General features: G+C 43.6%; 1 protein-coding gene across 1 annotated transcript in view; it reads right to left on the minus strand.

The window, feature by feature from the left end:
- LOC138514720 (collagen alpha-1(VII) chain-like) overlaps positions 1 to 17818 on the minus strand; it is a 1453166-nt gene that overhangs the window by 109101 nt on the left and 1326247 nt on the right. The gene's annotated exons all lie outside the window — the stretch shown is intronic.

The following is a 17818-nucleotide window of genomic DNA, read 5'->3' on the forward strand; positions in this document are numbered from 1 at the left end:
ACATTAGTACATTGAAAAAAAGTTATTTATTTTGTCATAGAAACAGTGCTTAATCAAATGCTTTTCGTTTTATATATTTTTTAATGTATAATCATTGTTTGTTTGTCTGTTTGTTTATTTATTTGGTAATGCGCGCCAAACCCTTGGGTAGCCGGGCGCAACAGTGTACAGGAAAACAGTGTGCAGTATTTGGCATAGGTATATAAGACACATAGGGCCTCATTCCGAGTCTGGCGCTAACCAATGGCGCTATTAGCGCCTTGGTCGGCGCCGGACCCGTACCGGCACCGCCCTGGTGGAATGGTAATTTCCCATTCCCCAGGGCTCTTCCCCATTCCCAAATGAGCCCCCATAGGGCTCAATGGGAATGGGGAAATTGCAAATAACGGTGACCGTACTTTACGGTCACCGTTATTGGCTTAAAAGCCCCTTTGCGCCCTCGTTCCTAACGCCTGCTAAAAGCAGGCGTTAAGGACGAGGGCGCAAAGGGAACTCGGAATGTGGCGGTAAGGGATTACCGGCACCGGTCTCGTTAACGGTGACCGGTATCCCTTACCGCCATACTCGGAATGAGGCCCATAGACAAAAAAGAGCAAATATATACAGGAATATATACAAACATATGTACAAAATCAAGGTATATCTAGGGATGTCCGAGGCACTCTAGCGAGACTATCTTAACAGACGGGTATATGATTAGGTTCATAGGTCAGACTATGAATCTGGTGTCATATAAAGGCTAGGTAGGATGCATGCTCGGCTGTTTAAGGAGTGGAGAGGTCCAGGTAAACAGAAGATACGGTATGGGCTAAGGTGGGAGTATGCTCGGTGTTGGTCAAGTTATGTGTCATTGGCACGCAGCCATTTGATTATCTTGAGTCTGAATTTAGGGTACGGTTGTTCAGTTCTGAGGTCAAGCAGTAACTTGTTCCAGCAGTGAGCAGCTTTGACCGGAAAACTAGTTCCTCCCGCAGTCGAACGTTTGAACCTAGGAGTCTCTAATTTAAAGGTGTTGGCAGATCTCATGGGTCGCGAGGACGTTTGCCTAGTGATTTTTTCCATAAGGTATGGGGGGGCTAGGTTGTTTAGACATTTAGAGGTGAGGAAGGCTGTTTTGAGTAGGATTCTATCCGTTGTTTTTAGCCAGTTAACCTCTTTCCTGTATTTGGTGATGTGCTCTTTGTAGGGGATGTTTAATACTGCTCTCAGGGCGTTATTCTGCAGTCTTTGAAGTTTGTCCGTGATGTTTTTATCGGCTCCAGAGTACAGGGCGTTGCAGTAGTCTAACCTGGACATGATCAGAGCATTAGCTAGAGTGATGCAACTGGCACTGGATAGGTCCGGTCTGGATGCACGGATAAGATTGCAGGTGTAAGTGGTGGAAGAGGCAAGGGAGTTGACTTGCTTCTTGAGCGTGAGGGAGGAGTCCAGATAGAATCCAAGGGTTTTAACTACAGATATCACCTTGATACGGTTGTTATCAATGCTGAAGGATGTGTAGTTGGGGTTTAGTTTTTGGATGTTGGCTATCGAGCCTAGGATTAGTATCTCTGTTTTGTCGTCATTCAGGCAGAGGCCATGTGAGGCCATCCATGCCTGAATGAGGGTGTATATCTTGTTCACCAAGGCTGAGTCTGCATCGTAGTTGCCCGAAAGGGGTATGAGGATCTGAGTGTCATATGCGTAGTTCATGTAGGTGACACCCAGTCTGTCCAACTTGTCAAACAAAGGCTTGGTGAAGATGTTGTACATGGTAGGGGAGACACAGGATCCTTGTGGGACACTGCAGGTTATTTTGATAGGTTCAGCAGAGTCAGAAGTGGAGAAGACTTGCACGGTGCGGTTAGCTAAGAAGGATTGGACCCAGGCTATGGGATCTCCTGTGAAGATGGCGGCAGATTTGAGATGGTTGCATAAGACTGCATGGTCCACCAGGTCAAAAGCTGCCGACAAGTCCAGAAGGAGGAGCAAGGCTGTTTTTCCATTGTCCTTTAGTTCCTCAATTTGTGTCTTGAGGTCTAACAGAGCTGTTTCCGTGCCGTGGAGTGGAGGGAAGCCAGATTGCAGTGAGCCAAGCAAGTGGTTAGCTTCCAGGTAATCTTGGATTTGTATGTAGGCAGCTCTGTCTAGGATTTTAAGTAGAAATGGCATGGTGGTGATTGGTCTATAGTTGGTAGGGATGGTAGGGTCCAGGGTTTGTTTTTTTAGTAGGGGGAGGACCCATGATTCTTTGAGGTTGGTGGGTACAGTGTTAGATTTAAAGGAGGAGTTTATGAGCTTGGAGATGACGGGAGCTTGATCCCTAGCTGTGTCCTTTATTAATTGTGCTGGGCAGGAGTCGCCCTTGCAGTTTGAGGGTTTGAGGGAGAGTATTATTTTTTCTGTGTCAATTGTGGAGATAGTCTTGAATCTAAACGGTGTGGTGGTCTTATTCTCCTGAGATTGGGGTATTTGTTGGTCCAATGGTGACAGTGTGGCCTTTTTTTATAGCAATTTTGCATTGGAGCGAGGAGATTTTGTTAGAGAGGGCGTTTTGTATGTTTGTGCACCAGGCTTTGTTTTTGGGGATGTTGTCCATTGGTTGAATGAGGGATTCCAGTTCGCGGAGGATGGCAAAAAGCTCTTTGGTATTAGAGTTAGCTTTTGTGATCCTGTCGTTAAAGGTGTTCTTCTTGGTTTTGATTATTTCTTTTTTGTAGGATTTGGCAAATTCAGTTAGGTTGTTTTTGTTGTATTCAGTGTGTGAGTGGCGCCAGATGGATTGTAGCTTTCTTTTCTGTAATCTTAGAGATTTGAGGTGGGGCGTAAACCAGGCATTTAGGTTGGCTTCCTGTTTAGCTTTGCGTAGTTTAGTTGGAGGAACTACATCTAGTGCTTTAATGATAGCATCGTTGAACGTCTCAACTAGGGTGTCAGGGTTGTTACTTTCCAGTCCAGATATGGTCTGAAGGAGGAGGTGGATAATATTTTAGCAGTTATAACCTTCATACTTCTGGTCGGGAGAGGAGGAACCATGTTGTTGATTTTAGGGCTAAGGAGATCTAGCGTGGCTGAGGAGGTTATTAGATAATGATCGGTCCCGGTTTGTGGAACAATATCGGCAAAACTGATGTTACAGTTCAGTTCGGTGACCCAGTCAAGGGTCCTTCCTTTGATGTGGGTAGGGGAGAGGACTTTTTGGTCAATGCCGTGGTCCTTGAGCAGGGCTGCAACTGACTCAGCATATTTATTGGCAGTGTCATTAAAGCCGAGGTTAAAGTCTCCAAATAGTAAGGTTTGGGAGTGTTCTTTAGTGTTATTGGCTATAAGGCTAGTTAGATCGTCTTCAAAGGTACCTAAGGGGCCAGGGGTTCTGTATATTAGGTGGATTGAGAGCGTGCGGTTATTAGAGAGGGACATTTTGGCTGTGAGTATTTCACAGGATGAGTAGGAGACTGATGTGGCAGGTCTGATGGGATGGGTAGATTTAAAAATGATGGCTAGTGCACCGCCTCTGGCATTAGGCCTGTCGGCTCTGAGAATTTGGTATTTATCGGGCATAGCTAGCATTAGTGTTGGTCCTGCAGCCTCGTGAAGCCAGGTCTCAGTTATGGCCAATAGGTCCAAGTTGTCATTATTTAGGATGTCAGCAATTTCTGTGGCGTGGACCACCATTGATCTCGCGTTAATGAGGGATCCTATTAGCGTTAGAGAGCTGTTAGGTTTGTTGGTTTGACCAGTTTTCGGTGGTGGGGTATCTAGAGTTGCACAAGTTTTAGTAGGAGTTTGAGTGTTGGTGCCGGTAGAATGCTTGACTGGGCGAGACATATTTATTGGCTGGGTATTAGTACGTCTGTTTGCATTATTCTGGTGGTTTCTTACAGGTTCATAGATACTGGGTAGTCTGCATCTGAGTCTCATATTTCTATCCTTGGGGGGGCAAGTTTTGATAGTAAAGGCCATTATACTATATATAGTGGCAATGAGTATTATGGTCAGGGTGACTTTAATAAGGCCGGTGGGGGACATTTCTGTTTATGCCAGGAGCATACTGTGTGCTGGCGGCTAGATATTTTGTTTAGGTAGCAGATGTGTTCAGCAATACGTCTAAAGTAGGAAGAACAATGAGCTAACCTTTAGTGCATTTGAATAGTAGGGATACAGTGGGGATGTTCAAACATACTGACATCTAGATTAGATTTTGGCGCAAAAAAGGCATAAAGCTGGCACATGGATAGCGCATGAGTGACCTACGGCACTGGTGACTGCAGAGTACAAAGTATGCCATAAAATGAGATTCAGTACACTTGTGTTATAGGAGTGGAGTGACATACAAAATCTAAGAATGGGGTCAGTAGCAGCATACAATCAATGGGCATCTGAGTTTGATTTTAGCAACCAGGGCAAAAAGCATAGGTAATAGCAAAATGCACAGGCAATGGGCATCTGAGTTCGATTTTAGCAACCAGGGCAAAAAGCATAGGTAATAGCAAAATGCACAGGCAATGGGCATCTGAGTTCAATTTTAGCAAACAAATCAAAAAAGCATAGGTAATAGCAAAATGCACAGGCAATGGGCATCTGAGTTCGATTTTAGCAACCAGGGCAAAAAGCATAGGTAATAGCAAAATGCACAGGCAATGGGCATCTGAGTTTGATTTTAGCAACCAGGGGTACAGGTGATAAATAAGCAGCAAAGAGCCAGGGTCATACAGGTTGCAGCAGTATCAATGCCGGCAGTCTGGAGTCAGTGTATATGGTTAAGCAGAATCTAGGATACTTTAGGTGCAATGTGTTAAAGCAGTGGCTAGTATGGCCAAGAGTCAATCACAAGACAGCAATCTGAATGCAGTTGTATTGCTGCTAAGCAGAGTCATGGCTGCTCAGGATAGAGTTTACTAATGTGATCATTAATTTGAAAGATATGCTCCTCAGCGTTGCACCGCAATGGTAATGTTGTGAGGTGTTAGAGGTTACCTGGCATGTGGCAGAGAGGGGGTCTGGCAGACGGCAGACACAGGCACAAACAGGCATCTAACAGGTGCTGGCCTTGTTGCAGTGGGCTTTGGGAAATGTGGGCTGGCTTCGCCTGCCGGTGGCCAATGGTGGCTCAAGATGGCACGGCAGCCTATCAGGATGGATGCTGGAGCCTCAATAGGCACTGAAGTTAGGCAGAAGGAAAGCGGGTGGCCATTTTGAAAAGGTAAATACCTTGTGTACTTTAATGGCGTTCCCTGTGCTACAGCAATGTCTGAATTTCATTTCTGATGATTTAGGCTGCACAGAGGCCAAGCATTCCTTCAGAAGTGGCGCGGATCGATAGAAAATGCGGATTCAAGAATTAAGGTTGATTTTTCAGGAAAAGGCTCTACGACCTTAGCGCTTACTTTAATTACTGTTGAAATACACATTGTGTTCGCCTGGAAGATGAACTTGAAGTCTGTGTAAGGCAACAGCTCCTTCTAGCGGTGATAACAAGCAAAGCAGACAGGATGGCTTTGGACAAACATACATCTGGCCTTTTATTATATAGTATGATATGATGTGGGAATCTAAGTAAAGGTTATCCGGTGTAGGGTCTCTCTGGGAATGCAGTATGGATATCTGGGTGGGACAATAGGTGCACCTATACAACTTTCAGACACTCTAGATCATAGGAATAAATATGACCCATAACTGGGACCGTACTATTAGGTTGCAATACATGCAGGAATGTTTAGGTATCAGGTGTGCCTATCTGGATCTCTTTGGAGATGGGGTGTGCACCTCTGGCTCAGTCTGGGCAAAGGGGCGTGCATAGCTGGGTTTCGGTAAATAAGTGCGATATAACATTCAGGTTTTCTCTAAGTAAAGGACATAAGTATATGGCCCTATCTGGGAAAAAGACAAGCTTACCAGCGTTTATCTAAAGAAGAGGTAGACATCTCAGGCTTCCTCTACGTAAGGGGCATGCAAATCCGGGCAATTGAAATAGCTATCTGACCGTCTCTAGCTGGGTAGCTAGTCATGAAACCAGTATCGATAACATACAGGTTTCACCATGTCCCTGGTCTGATCACTTCTTTGTGAATTTCAATGTTCCTATTGACTTCCCTATTAAACCTAAAACTCAGACTCCTGTTAAAATATCATATCGAAACTTAAAGAACATCAAAAAAATCAAAGTGGAATCAGTTCTTAGTACTATAGTTGATCCGTTAATGGACACTTCGGAAAACCTAGAAAAAAGGATTTCTTACAACTTAGAAAGTGTTGCTAACACCTGGCACCTATAAAAATGAAAACGCCTAAAGCTGAAAATAGACATAATTCATGGTTTACACCAGAGCTTCAGTCCCTGAAATCAATAACCACGAAATCTTATTATTTGTGGAAAAAGCATAACACTCCATTGCTTCTTAACAAATACAAAGCCATTATTGGCAGCTACAAAAAGGCTATTCTTGAAGCCAAATCTAGTTTTTTTAATGACCGCATTCAAAATGCACAGCACAATACAAAGGAGCTCTTCCGCATCCTGAAAGAACAGGAAAGAACAAACCACTCTACGCCAGTTAGAACTATTGCGGAAGATGCTACCTGGTGCAATGTCATGCAACAAGCCATGTACAAAAAATTATGCATGATTAAGGAAGACATATTGGAGAAAAGTATTAATTTAAACTGCTCCGAGGCCACATTCACTGATCGGCCATATCAAACATCACCAACTATTCCTGTCTTCAATTTAGCACCCATAACGGACAAGGACTTATAAATTATCATCACCCAATTAAAAGCCACAAAAAATAAGAACGACATCCATACTACCATGATAATCAAGACATGTGCCCCTTCCTTAATTTCTTCTATTTGTCAATTTGTAAATACTTCCATATCCACCGGTTCTGCCCCTCAGGAACTTAAGCAATCATGGGTCATGCCAATCTTGAAGAAACCAGGGCTTTCAGTTGATAAGCCAAATCATTATTGACCCATCACAAATACAGCGTTCCTACTCAAGATTCTTGACTGTGTGGCCTACATTCAAATTGCAGAACACCTAAAGGCACATCCCATCTTAAATGACCATCAGTCTGGATTTCGGGTTGGGTACGGCACTGAGACTGCATTACTTGAACTCAAATCTAAATTGATGGTCCGTATGGACAACACAGAAGCATCCCTGCTTATGCTCCTCGATCTTTCTGCGGCTTTCGACCTGATGGACCATGATATCATGGCCACCAGGTTGTGCGAAGTGGCTAATTTTTCACCTTTGGCCTGTAAATGGGTATTGTCTTTCCTTAATAATCCAGACAGTAGAGTCTTCTGCGGCAATGCGGAATCGGAACCTATTGTAACAACTTGTGGTGTCCCACAGGGTGCTTGTACATCTCCCTGCTTCTACAATATATTTACAGCCCCCTTGTTTGCAATGCTCGATTCCGAGAATATCATTTTTTACTAATTATGCGAATGACACGCAATGTGTCATCCCGCTTACTGGCTGTCACAGGGAAGATGAATTAGCTATTAACAGAGTCTTCTCTCTCATTGAGGCGTGGATGGTCCATAACAAATTAGCACTGAATAAATCAAAAACGGAACTACTTGTTATAGGCTCACCACATACCATTAACAGAATGGGGCCAAAGTATGAGAACTTCCAATTGGGAGGAGAATCTATTAAACCCCTAAAAAAGGTGAAAACCCTTGGAGTAACTTTCGATCAACATATGACTATGAAACAACATGTCAGCAGTCTTGTATCCTAATGTGCATATTACATCAAACTGTTAGCGCATCTAAGGCCATTGATCTCACAGGAGAACGCTGAGACTATTCCGAGAGCAATAGTAGGTTCTAAAATAGACTACTGCTCTAGCCTACGCATGGGTATCAGTAAATCTGATTGTAATAGGCTGCAGGAATGCCAAAATGGGGCTATCAGAGCTGTTATGAATCTTAAATTTAGAGACCATGTCACACCGGCAAGACGTGAGCTACATTGGTTCCCAGTGACCTCTAGATTCTTATTCTGAACTCTGACTATTATACATAAGTGCAGATCAGGAAACATGCCTGGATACTTACAACAGCTGCTATCCACAAAAAACAATGTGCGAATACTAAGGTCAAATAATCAGCACTCTTTGGCTGAACCAATGTGCCACACTGTCAGATCAGCTAATTCAGCCTTTTTCTTCAATGGACCTAGGGCTTGGAATGCTCTTCCTCTAAATATGAGATCCATTGACTCCCTTGAATTGTTTAAGAAGAGCCTAAAGACATACTTGTTCAACTAATTGATTCTGAGACAGCTATAAACTCTCTTCTCCGCAATGGCTCTGCATCCTGGACTCTTCTATTTGTTATTTGTTGTCTGTGTCTTGTAGTGCCCTCACGCCCTCGGGTTCATGGCTGCGCTATATAAATGTATTAAAGTAAAGTAAAGCAAAGTCTCTAGGTAAAGAGTGTGTACATGAGTTTAAAGGCCACACACATCATAGTCTCCCTAAATAAGGCACATACCCCTCAGATTTTCTCAAGCATGGGATTATGACTATCTGAGTAATGAACATACATATCTGGGAAGCGAGTATGAACGTCAGGGTCATGGTCATGCATATCTGGACTTCTCTAGTTAAGGGGTCTGTATATCTCGGTAATGGGCATGCATATCTGGGCTTCCCTGGGTAAACAGTATGAATATATGGGTAATGTTTATACATATCTGGGAGTCTGTAGTTAAGAGGTCTGAATATGCAGGTAATGAACATTCATATTTGGGTTTTTCTGGGTAAGAGTTATGAATATATGGGTATTGGGCATGCATAACGGGTTTCCCCAGGTTAAGGGGTATGGATCTATGGGTAATGGGCATGCATATCTGGGTTCCCCTGATTAAGGGATATTAATATATGGGTAAAGGGTATACATATCTGGGTGTCTCTAGTTCAGAGGTCTGAATATGCAGGTAGTGAACATTCATATTTGGGTTTTTCTGGGTAAGGGGTATGAATATATGGGTAAAGGGTATACGTATCAGGAAGTCTCTTGTTAAGGGGTATGAATATGTGGGTAATGAAGATTCTTATTTGGGCTTCTCTGGGTAATGGCATACATATCAGGGTTCCCTGGTTAAGGGGTCTGAATATATGGGGAATGGGCATGCAGATCTGGGTTCCACTGGTTAAGTGGTATGAATATATGGGTAATGAACATTCATATTTGGGCATCTCTGGGTCAGCGGTATGAATATCTGGGTAATGGGCATACATATCTGGGGTTCTCGAGGTAAGGGGTATGAATATATGGGTAATGGGCATGCAGATCTGGGTTCCACCGGTTAAGGGTTATGCATATATGGGTAATGAACATTCATATTTGGGCTTCTCTGGGTCACTGGTATGAATATCGGGGTAATGGGCATAAGTATCTGTGGTTAATGGGCATGCATATCTGGGCGTCTCTAGTTAAGGGGTCTGTATCTGTGGGTACTGAGCATTCATAGTTGGGCTTCTCTGGGTAAGGGGTATGCATGTCTTGGTTGTAGGAATAAATGCCGGGGCTCCCCTGGTTAAGAGGTATGAATATATGGGTAATGGGCATGCATATTTGTGAGTCTCTAGTTACGGGTTCTGAATATGTGGGTAATGAACATTCATATTTGGGGGGTCTCTGGGTAAGTGGTATGAATATATGGGTAATGGAGATATAATATAGACCATAATATTATTACTGTTGCCAAGGAGGTAAACACCATGGGTTTCTATTTGGACTCTACTCTCTCCTTCAACAAACAGGTTAAGGCCATGGCCTCGGCCACGGCATACACCTGCAAACTGATTAGAGCAGGCAAAGCTTTCTTGTCAAATTCTAGTTGCATCACCCTTGCCAGAGCACTCATCTTATCAAAGCTCGACTATTGTAATGCTTTGTACATAGGAGCTAACAAACAAACTATTAAGAAAATCCCATCCCTGCAAAACAATGCTCTTAGAGCAGCACTAGGAATTGCAAAGAGCGAACACATCTGTGAGACAAGAAGAGCCAACAACTGGCTCTCTACATACGATAAAATTAAACTAAAAGTTGCCTCCCTCACCTATAAATGCCTGAACAATGCAGCACCCCGTTACTTGTCAGATAGAATCACTATGAAACCTGTGACAAGAACAACTAGACTCTAATACAAATTACCTCTTGGTCCCCAGATTTAAGCTATCTAGAGTTGTAGGCAGCAGTTTCCAGGTCAAGGCCGCCCAACTGTGGAATTCGCTACCTTCCCACTAAGAGTAGAACAAACCTACCTACATTTCCGTCGGAGTATTATAAACTGGCTTAAAAACGCTGACTACTAGGCTGGCCTACGACACCCTAGACTAACTGGCTCACCTGTATATAGCTAACTACTAGTCATATCACAGACTGTTGCCTGCACTTTTATACTACCTTTGTATGAACCAGGAACCAGGACTGCTCTCGGGCTGTTGTCAGAATGATATGTATGTATATATCCTGTATGTAAATAATTTGCCTATGTGTAACCAAATTGCATTATGTAAGAGTACTTTTATGTGTAACTAAGCTGTGAGTGATCTTATGCAATGCGCCCTGATAACCACGCGTCTGGAGCGCAATACAAGTAATAAAACAAACAAACAAACATACCAGGGTTCCCTTGGTTAAGAGGTATGGATATGTGGGTAATGGGAATGCCCATCTGGGAGTCTCTATTTCGGGGGTCTCTATATGTGGGTAATGAGCATTCATATGTGGGCTTCTCTGGGTAAGGTGTATGCATGTCTTGGTAGTAGGAATACATGCCGGGGCTCCCCTGGTTAAGGGGTGTGAATATATGGGTATACATATCTGGGAGTCTCTAGTTAAGAGGTCTGAATATGTGGGTAATGAATATTCACATTTGGTATTCTCTGGATGAAGGGTATGCATATATGGTAAATGGGCATGCATATCTGGGTTCCCCTGATTTAGGGGCATACACATATGGGTAATGGGCATGCATATCTGGGAGTCTCTAGTTAAGAGGTCTGAATATGTGGGTAATGAACATTCACATTTGGTATTCTATGGATGAAGGGTATGCATATATGGGAAATGGGCATGCATATCTGGGTTCCCCTGATTAAGGGGCATACATATATGGGTAATGGGCATGCATATCTGGGAGTCTCTAGTTAAGAGGTCTGAATATGTGGGTAATGAACATTCACATTTGGTATTCTCTGGATGAAGGGTATGCATATATGGGAAATGGGCATGCATATCTGGGTTCCCCTAATTAAGGGGCATACATATATGGGTAATGGGCATGCATATCTGGGAGTCTCTAGTTAAGAGGTCTGAATATGTGGGTAATGAACATTCACATTTGGTATTCTCTGGATGAAGGGTATGCATATATGGAAAATGGGCATGCATATCTGGGTTCCCCTGATTAAGGGGCATACATATGGGTAATGGGCATGCATATCTGGGAGTCTCTAGTTAAGAGGTCTGAATATGTGGGTAATGAACATTCACATTTGGTATTCTCTGGATGAAGGGTATGCATATATGGGAAATGGGCGTGCATATCTGGGTTCCCCTGATTAAGGGGCATACATATATGGGTAATGGGCATGCATATCTGGGAGTCTCTAGTTAAGAGGTCTGAATATGTGGGTAATGAACATTCACATTTGGAATTCTCTGGATGAAGGGTATGCATATATGGGAAATGGGCATGCATATCTGGGTTCCCCCCTATTAAGGGGCATACGTATATGGGTAATGGGCATGCATATCTGGGAGTCTCTAGTTAAGAGGTCTGAATATGTGGGTAATGAACATTCACATTTGGTATTCTCTGGATGAAGGGTATGCATATATGGGTAATGGGCATGCATATCTGGGAGTCTCTAGTTAAGAGGTCTGAATATGTGGGTAATGAACATTCACATTTGGTATTCTCTGGATGAATGGTATGCATATATGGGAAATGGGCGTGCATATCTGGGTTCCCCTGATTAAGGGGCATACATATATGGGTAATGGGCATGCATATCTGGGAGTCTCTAGTTAAGAGGTCTGAATATGTGGGTAATGAACATTCACATTTGGAATTCTCTGGATGAAGGGTATGCATATATGGGAAATGGGCATGCATATCTGGGTTCCCCCTATTAAGGGGCATACGTATATGGGTAATGGGCATGCATATCTGGGAGTCTCTAGTTAAGAGGTCTGAATATGTGGGTAATGAACATTCACATTTGGTATTCTCTGGATGAAGGGTATGCATATATGGGAAATGGGCATGCATATCTGGGTTGCCCTGATTAAGGGGCATACATATATGGGTAATGGGCATGCATATCTGGGAGTCTCTAGTTAAGAGGTCTGAATATGTGGGTAATGAACATTCACATTTGGTATTCTCTGGATGAAGGGTATGCATATTTGGGAAATGGGCATGCATATCTGGGTTGCCCTGATTAAGGGGCATACATATATGGGTAATAGGCATGCATATCTGGGAGTCTCTAGTTAAGAGGTCTGAATATGTGGGTAATGAACATTCACATTTGGTATTCTCTGGATGAAGGGTATGCATATATGGGAAATGGGCATGCATATCTGGGTTCCCCTGATTAAGGGGCATACATATATGGGTAATGGGCATGCATATCTGGGAGTCTCTAGTTAAGAGATCTGAATATGTGGGTAATGAACATTCACATTTGGTATTCTCTGGATGAAGGGTATGCATATATGGAAAATGGGCATGCATATCTGGGTTCCCCTGATTAAGGGGCATACATATATGGGTAATGGGCATGCATATCTGGGAGTCTCTAGTTAAGAGGTCTAAATATGTGGGTAATGAACATTCACATTTGGTATTCTCTGGATGAAGGGTATGCATATATAGGAAATGGGCGTGCATATCTGGGTTCCCCTGATTAAGGGGCATACATATATGGGTAATGGGCATGCATATCTGGGAGTCTCTAGTTAAGAGGTCTGAATATGTGGGTAATGAACATTCACATTTGGTATTCTCTGGATGAAGGGTATGCATATATGGGAAATGGGCATGCATATCTGGGTTCCCCCTATTAAGGGGCATACGTATATGGGTAATGGGCATGCATATCTGGGAGTCTCTAGTTAAGAGGTCTGAATATGTGGGTAATGAACATTCACATTTGGTATTCTCTGGATGAAGGGTATGCATATATGGGTAATGGGCATGCATATCTGGGAGTCTCTAGTTAAGAGGTCTGAATATGTGGGTAATGAACATTCACTTTTGGTATTCTCTGGATGAAGGGTATGCATATATGGGAAATGGGCATGCATATCTGGGTTGCCATGATTAAGGGGCATACATATATGGGTAATGGGCATGCATATCTGGGAGTCTCTAGTTAAGAGGTCTGAATATGTGGGTAATGAACATTCACATTTGGTATTCTCTGGATGAAGGGTATGCATATTTGGGAAATGGGCATGCATATCTGGGTTGCCCTGATTAAGGGGCATACATATATGGGTAATGGGCATGCATATCTGGGAGTCTCTAGTTAAGAGGTCTGAATATGTGGGTAATGAACATTCACATTTGGTATTCTCTGGATGAAGGGTATGCATATATGGGTAATGGGCATGCATATCTGGGAGTCTCTAGTTAAGAGGTCTGAATATGTGGGTAATGAACATTCACATTTGGTATTCTCTGGATGAAGGGTATGCATATATGGGAAATGGGCATGCATATCTGGGTTTCCCTGATTAAGGGGCATACCTATATGGGTAATAGGCATGCATATCTGGGAGTCTCTAGTTAAGGGGTCTGAATATGTGGGCATTGAACATTCATATTTGAGCTCCCAGGGTAATGAGCATACATATTGTGGTTCCCCTAGTTAAGGTGTCTGAAAGAATTGGTAATGGACATGCAGATCTGGATTCCACTGGTTAAGGGGTCGGAATATTTAGGGAATGGGCAATCATATCTGCGTTCCACTGGTTGAGGGGTATGAACATATGGGTAAAGAACATTCATAGTTGGGCTTCTGTGGGTCAACGGTATGGTAAGGGGTATGAACATCGGGGTAATGGGCATGCATATCTTGGGTTCTCTAGGTAAGGGGTATGCATGTCCTGGCAATGGGCATGCAGATCTGGAGTTCCCTGGTTAAGGGGTATGAATATATGGGCAATGAATGGTCATACATAGCTGGGAGTCTCTAGTTAAGGTTCTGGATATAAGGGTAATGAGCATTTATATGTGGGTTTCTCTGTGTAATGGACCTACATATCTGGGTTTCTTTTGGTAAGGGGTATGCCTGTCTTGGTAGTGGAAATACATGTGTGGCTTTCTCTTGGTAACTGGCATGTATAGTATATATGTTTCTCTGGGTTAGGGGTATGCATATCTGGGTGATGGACACACCTGTCTGGATTTCGCTAGGTAACCGGTAGGCATGTCTGGGTAAGTGACATTCATATGTGGGTTTCTCTGGTTAAAGGGTAATGCATGTATGGATAATGAACATACATGTATGGCTCGGCGTGACTGGTATGTATATATGTTTCTCTGGTTGAGGGGTGTGCATATCTGGATGATGGGCATGTATATGTGGGTTTCTCTGGTTAAGGGGTAATGCATGTGGTTTCTCTGGTTGAGGGGTGTGCATATCTGGGTGATGGGCATGTGTATGTGGGTTTCTCTGGTTAAGGGGTAATGCATGTATGGATAATGAACATACATGTACGGCTCGGCGTGACTGGTATGTATATATGTTTCTCTGGTTGAGGGGTGTGCATATCTGGATGATGGGCATGTATATGTGGGTTTCTCTGGTTAAGGGGTAATGCATGTATGGATAATGAACATACATGTACGGCTCGGCGTGACTGGTATGTATATATGTTTCTCTGGTTGAGGGGTGTGCATATCTGGGTGATGGACATGTGTATGTGGGTTTCTCTGGTTAAGGGGTAATGCATGTATGGATAATGAACATGCATGCATGGCTCGGCGTGACTGGTATGTATATATGTTTCTCTGGTTGAGGGGTGTGCATATCTGGGTGATGGGCATGTGTATGTGGGTTTCTCTGGTTAAGGGGTAATGCATGTATGGATAATGAACATGCATGCATGGCTCGGCGTGACTGGTATGTATATATGTTTCTCTGGTTGAGGGGTGTGCATATCTGGGTGATGGCATGTATATGTGGGTTTCTCTGGTTAAGGGGTAATGCATGTATGGATAATGAACATACATGTACGGCTCGGCGTGACTGGTATGTATATATGTTTCTCTGGTTGAGGGGTGTGCATATCTGGGTGATGGGCATGTGTATGTGGGTTTCTCTGGTTAAGGGGTAATGCATGTATGGATAATGAACATACATGTACGGCTCGGCGTGACTGGTATGTATATATGTTTCTCTGGTTGAGGGGTGTGCATATCTGGGTGATGGGCATGTGTATGTGGGTTTCTCTGGTTAAGGGGTAATGCATGTATGGATAATGAACATACATGTACGGCTCGGCGTGACTGGTATGTATATATGTTTCTCTGGTTGAGGGGTGTGCATATCTGGGTGATGGACATGTGTATGTGGGTTTCTCTGGTTAAGGGGTAATGCATGTATGGATAATGAACATACATGTACGGCTCGGCGTGACTGGTATGTATATATGTTTCTCTGGTTGAGGGGTGTGCATATCTGGGTGATGGACATGTGTATGTGGGTTTCTCTGGTTAAGGGGTAATGCATGTATGGATAATGAACATACATGTACGGCTCGGCGTGACTGGTATGTATATATGTTTCTCTGGTTGAGGGGTGTGCATATCTGGGTGATGGACATGTGTATGTGGGTTTCTCTGGTTAAGGGGTAATGCATGTATGGATAATGAACATACATGTACGGCTCGGCGTGACTGGTATGTATATATGTTTCTCTGGTTGAGGGGTGTGCATATCTGGGTGATGGACATGTCTATGTGGGTTTCTCTGGTTAAGGGGTAATGCATGTATGGATAATGAACATACATGCATGGCTCGGCGGCACTGGCATGCATATCTGGGTAATGGGCATGAGCAGCAGGTTTTCTCTGGTGAAGGTGTTTGCATGTCGGAGACTCTGGGAAAAGGGACAGACATGTCTGTGCCTTGTTGCTCGGTGAGGAACACCTATAGCTATGAGAAAGAGGAAGGACGACCCTGCCATATGGTGGAGAAACAGGCAAAGATCTAGGGAAAGATTCTCAAAGGACATCCGTACCCAGAAACCCCTGCTCCCCCCTTTCCTAAATATCAGGGCATTGGAGGCAGTATTTCTGTGCATTTCTAAGGCGCTTTAGAATGGCAAAGAAAAAACAAGCATCCCCCAGTTCCTAATTCCAACAGGTGCAGTGGGTTGACCCATGAATGAGAGTGCTCATTTCTCACCCAATGAACCGCCACTGTTCCGCTTGCTTTTTTAATCCCTTATCCGGGAGAAGACCGTTTTTTTTGTTATTCTGTACACATTTCGGGCATATACTCCCAATGCCCATGAGGGTGCTGGTCGTCTGTCGTACATTAATCCCTGGCAAGAGTATTGTTCCAGAGGGAGGAAACCCCCCGTACCCCCTCCAAAACGTGAAGGTTACCTTTCGAAGTTTCAAAGTTCAGTGGCCTTTGTGCTTTAAAAAAATAGATGAACATGTGTGAGATTGTTTGAGAACCAGGCCCATTGTCAACAGAAAGTGACACCATTTAGAACAAGATGAATGTAATATATGAATTGACCACCCCCTCCTGTCCTGGAAACTTCTCTGTGACAGGCCAATTCATTCCAAAGCTCTTCCTCATAATGCTGCCACCCACCGAGCCACTTCCTGTTGACTATATAGGTGGGTCTCTGCGGAAGTGGTATCAATATTTGTGACTTTATCAGTGAGGGATTTACATGCCTGCCACCCTCTGGAAAGGTGAATGGTGGTTCTGGGCGCCTCTGGCTATGGGGGTGCAAACATTCAGGAGCCTCTGGCAAGGTGCATGCCTGTCTGACACTCTCTGGTTTAGGGGTTCATATATCTGGGTTCGATGTATTCATATCTAGAGCACACTGGGAAATGACTTTTCTGAGAATCTTTCTGGGGAGGGCATTTATTTGCATGTCGCTCATGCCTGTGGGAAGAGATATATATGCCTGGGACTCTCTGGGTAAAGTGTTTTCTCAGTCCCAAGTGATTTCATCGAGGAGATTTGGTCAAATCCAAATCCAACTAAAAAAAATCTTTTAAACTTTTTTGGCAGAAAAATATATGCAGAGGAGAGCCCCCTGCATCCTCTTTGCCCCCTGCCTTAATTATTACCCTTACCCACCCCCACATATATTTGTGGGCGAATTCGGCTGAAAGAATTCGATGGATTTGGCTTCGAACAAATCTCCTGCGATGAAACCTCCCAATCCCGTTTTCTCACTACAGTATATAGCTTTCGGAGGAAGGTACTCTTGTTGAAGTCTTCAACTCTATGGAATTTGCTGTAAAGCAGCATGCAGCGCTAGGGAGCAACAGAACAATTAACAGTTTCAAAATGGCTGGCTTCTGCAGTCCTGCTCATTTACAATGGAAATAGAAGAAGGACAGTTTTAAAGACTGGAACGCTGTTTGGAAGCCCCCCTCTACTGAAGCACCTGCTTCATTGTCAATTACACCTTTTGCAGGAAGGATAGCGAGCAACCCTTTTTATGTGCTTTCATGGATGCTACAAACTCTTCCAAGCCTCAAGATGGCTCCTTTCACCACCACTGATCCCAGAAAGCAGATGATAGGATCGCA

This window comes from Ambystoma mexicanum, chromosome 12, assembly GCF_040938575.1.
Source record: "Ambystoma mexicanum isolate Mex_15411 chromosome 12, UKY_AmexF1_1, whole genome shotgun sequence".
NCBI classification, from domain to species: Eukaryota; Metazoa; Chordata; class Amphibia; order Caudata; family Ambystomatidae; genus Ambystoma; species Ambystoma mexicanum.